We start from the raw sequence: 4,752 nt of genomic DNA, 5'->3' as shown, positions 1-4,752 counted from the left end.
GAATGCTTTGGGTGTACCAAACGTCACAACGTAACTGGGTGGCTATAAAGGTGCACTGCGGGTATCTCCGAAAGTGTCTGTTGGGTTGGCACGAATCGAGACTGGGATTTGTCACTCCGTGTAACGCAGAGGTATCTCTAGGCCCACTCGGTAGGACATCATCATAGTGTGCACAATGTGACCAAGGAGTTGATCACGGGATGATGTGTTACGGAACAAGTAAAGAGACTTGCTGGTAACGAGATTGAACAAGGTATCGGGATACCGACGATCGAATCACGGGCAAGTATCGTACTGATAGACAAAGGGAATTGTATACGGGATTGATTGAATCCTTGACATCGTGGTTCATCCGATGAGATCATCATGGAGCATGTGGGAGCCAACATGAGTATCCAGATCCCGCTGTTGGTTATTGACCGGAGAGTTGTCTCGGTCATGTCTGCATGGTTCCCGAACCTGTAGGGTCTACACACTTAAGGTTCGATGATGCTAGGGTTATTAGGAAGACTTGTATGTGATTACCGAATGTTGTTTGGAGTCCCGGATAAGATCCCGGATGTCACGAGGAGTTCCGGAATGGTTCGGAGGTAAATATTTATATATGGAAAGTTGTTGTTTGGGTTCCAGGAAAAGTTCGGTTTTTTTCGGTATTGTACCGGGAAGGTTCCGGAGGATTCCGGAGGGGTCCGGAGGTCCGGAAAATGTTCCACCACGTCCAATACAGCAACATGGGCTGTAGGGGGGCTCCGTAGCCTTAATGGGCCAGGGGCACCAGCCCCCCCCCCAAGGCCCATGCGCATGGGAGAGGGGAAACCCTAAGGGGTAGGGCCTCCACTTGACTTGGGAGGCACTCCTCCCCCCTTGGCCGCCGCCCCCAACCCTAGATGGGATCTAGGGGGGCGGCCCCCTCTCTCCCCACCTATAAATAGTGGAGGGGTGGGAGGGCGGCCACACCCTTGCACCTGGCGCAGCCCCTCCCCTCCAATATATCTCCTCCTCCACGTGAGCTTGGCGAAGCCCTGCCGGAGAACTGCCACTCCATCACCACCACGCCGTCGTGCTGCTGTTGGACTCTCTTCCTCAACCTCTCCCTCCTCCTTGCTGGATCAAGGCGTGGGAGACGTCTCCGTTCCGTACGTGTGTTGAACGTGGAGGTGCCGTCCATTCGGCGCTAGGATCATCGGTGATTTGGATCACGACGAGTACGACTCCATCAACCCTGTTCTCTTGAACGCTTCCGCTTAGCGATCTTCAAGGGTATGAAGATGCACCCCTCTCTCTCGTTTCTAGTATCTCCTAGATTGATCTTGGTGACACGTAGGAAAATTTTGAATTATTGCTACGTTCCCCAACAGTGGCATCATGAGCTAGGTCTATGCGTAGATTCTATGAACGAGTAGAACACAAAGCAGTTGTGGGCGATGATTTGTTCAATTTGCTTGCCGTTACTAGTCTTATCTTGATTCGGCGGCATTGTGGGATGAAGCGGCCCGGACTGACCTTACACGTACACTTACGTGAGACGGGTTCCATCGACTGACATGCACTTGATGTATAAGGTGGCTGGCGGGTGTCTGTCTCTCCCACTTTAGTCGGATCGGATTCGATGAAAAGGGTCCTTATGAAGGGTAAATAGCAATTGGCATATCACTGTTGTGGTTTTGCGTAGGTAAGAAACGTTTTTGCTAGAAACCCATAGCAGCCACGTAAAACATGCAACAACAATTAGAGGACGTCTAACTTGTTTTTGCAGGGTATGCTATGTGATGTGATATGGACAAAAGGATGTGATGAATGATATATGTGATGTATGAGATTGATCATGTTCTTGTAATAGGAATCACGACTTGCATGTCGATGAGTATGACAACCGGCAGGAGCCATAGGAGTTGTCTTAATTTATTTATGACCTGCGTGTCAATGAAAACGCCATGAAATTACTTTACTTTATTGCTAACCGTTAGCCATAGTAGTAGAAGTAATAGTTGGCGAGGCAACTTCATGAAGACACGATGATGGAGATCATGATGGTGGAGATCATGGTGTCATGCCGGTGACGATGGTGTTCATGCCGCGCCTCGAAGATGGAGATCAAAGGCGCAAGATGATATTGGCCATATCATGTCACTTTATGATTTGCATGTGATGTTTGTCATGTTTACATCTTATTTGCTTAGAACGGCGGTAGCTTAAATAAGATGACCCCTCATTAAAATATCAAGGATTGTGTTCCCCCTAACTGTGCACCGTTGCTAAGGTCCGTTGTTCCGAAGCACCACGTGATGATCGGGTGTGATAGGTTCTAACGTTCGCATACAACGGGTGTAAGCCAGATTTACACACGCAATACACTTAGGTTAACTTGACGAGCCTAGCATGTACAGACATGGCCTCGGAACACGGAAGACCGAAAGGTCGAACATGAGTCATATAGTGGATACGATCAACATGAAGATGTTCACCGATGATGACTAGTCCGTCTCACGTGATGATCGGACACGGCCTAGTTGACTCGGATCATGTATCACTTAGATGACTAGAGGGATGTCTATCTAAGTGGGAGTTCATTGAATAATTTGATTAGATGAACTTAATTATCATGAATATAGTCAAAAGGTCTTTGCAAATTATGTCGTAGCTCACGCTTTGGTTCTACTATTTTAGATATCTTCCTAGAGAAAATTTAGTTGAGAGTTGACGGTAGCAATTATGCGGACTGGGTCCGTGAACTGAGGATTGTCCTCATTGCTGCACCGAAGGGCTATGTCCTTAATGCACCGCTCAGTGTGTTGAACCTCGAGCATCGTCTGTAGATGTTGGGAAACATCTGACATACATGTTTTGATGACTACGTGATAGTTCAGTGTGTAATACTAACGGTTTAGAATTGTGGCACCAAAGACGTTTTTTGAAACGTCGCAGAACATATGAGATGTTCCAAAGACTGAAATTTGGATTTCAGACTAGTGCCCACATCAAGAGGTATGATACCTCTGACAAGTTTCTTAAGCCTGCAAACTAAGGGAGTAAAGCTCAATCCTTGAGCATGTGCTCAGATTGTCTGAGTACTACAGTCGCTTGAATCGGGTGGGAGTTAATCTTCCAGATGAGATAGTGATAGTTCTTCATAGTCACTACCACCAAGCTATTAGAGCTTAGTGATGAACTATAACATATCAAGGATAGACATGATGATCCTTGAGCAATTCGCGATGTTTGACACCGTGAAAGTAGAAATCAAGTAGGAGCATCAATTGTTGATGGTTAGTAAAACCACTAGTTTCAAGAAGGGCAAGGGAAAGAAGGGATACTTCATGAGACGGCAAATCAGTTACTGCTCTAGTGAAGAAACCCAAGGTTGAACCAAACCCGAGACTAAGTGCTTCTATAATGAGGAGAACGGTCACTGAAGCAGAACTACCCTAGATACTTGGTAGATGAGAAGGCTGGCAAGGTCGACAGAAGTATTTTGAATATACATTATATTATTGTGTACTTTACTAGTACTCCTAGTAGCACCAGGGTAATAAATACCGGTTCGGTTGCTAAGTGTTAGTAACTCGAAATAAAAGGCTACGGAGACTAGCTAAAGGTGAGATGACGATATGTTGGAAGTGTTTCCAAGGTTGATGTGATCAAACATCGCACGCTCCCCCTACCATCGAGATTGGTGTTAAACCTAAATAATTGTTATTTGGTGTTTGCGTTGAGCATGGACATGATTGGATTATGTTTATCGCCATACGGTTATTCATTTAAGGAGAATAATGGTTACTCTGTTTACTTGAATAATACCTTCAATGGTCTTGCACCTAAAATAAATGGTTTATTGAATCTCGATCATAGTGATACACATGTTCGTGCCAAAAGATATAAGATAGTAATGATAGTACCACGTACTTGTGGCACTGCCATTTGAGTCATGTTGGTATAAAATGCATGAAGAAGCTCCATGTTGATGGATCTTTGGACTCACTCATTTTTGAAAAGATTGAGACATGCGAACCATGTCTATTGGTAGATATGCATGAAGAAACTCCATACAGATGGATCGTTTGGACTCACTTGATTTTGAATCACTTGAGACATGCAAATCATACCACATGGGCAAGATGACAGAAAGGCCTCATTTTCAGTAAGATGGAACAAGAAAGCAACTTGTTGGAAGTAATACATTTTGGTGTGTGCAGTCCAATGAGTGCTGAGGCACGCGATGGATATCGTTATGTTCTTACTTCACAAATGATTTGAGTAGATGCTAAGTATATTTATTTGATGAAACACAAGTCTGAATTATTGAAAGGTTCAAGTAATTTCAGAGTGAAGTTGAAGACCGTCGTGACAAGATGATGAAATGTCTATGATATGATCATAGAGATGAATATCTGAGTTATGAGTTTGGCACATAATTAAGACATTGTGGAAATTGTTTCACAACTAATACCACCTGGAACACCATAGTGTGATGGTGTGTCCGAACATCGTAACTGCACCCTATTGGATATGGTGCATACCATGATGTCTCTTATCGAATTACCACTATCATTTATGGGTTAGGCATTAGAGACAACCACATTCACTTTAAATAGGGTACCACACAATTCCGTTGAGACGACACCGTATGAACTATGGTTTAGAAAAACCTAAGCTGTCGTTTCTTAAAAGTTTGGGGCTGCGACGCTTATTTGAAAAGGTTTCAGGTTGATAAGCTCGAACCCAAAGCGGATACATGCATCTTCATAGAATACC

Source organism: Triticum aestivum, chromosome 2A, assembly GCF_018294505.1.
Source record: "Triticum aestivum cultivar Chinese Spring chromosome 2A, IWGSC CS RefSeq v2.1, whole genome shotgun sequence".
NCBI classification, from domain to species: domain Eukaryota; kingdom Viridiplantae; phylum Streptophyta; class Magnoliopsida; order Poales; family Poaceae; genus Triticum; species Triticum aestivum.
Note: the sequence above shows the minus strand (reverse complement) of the source record.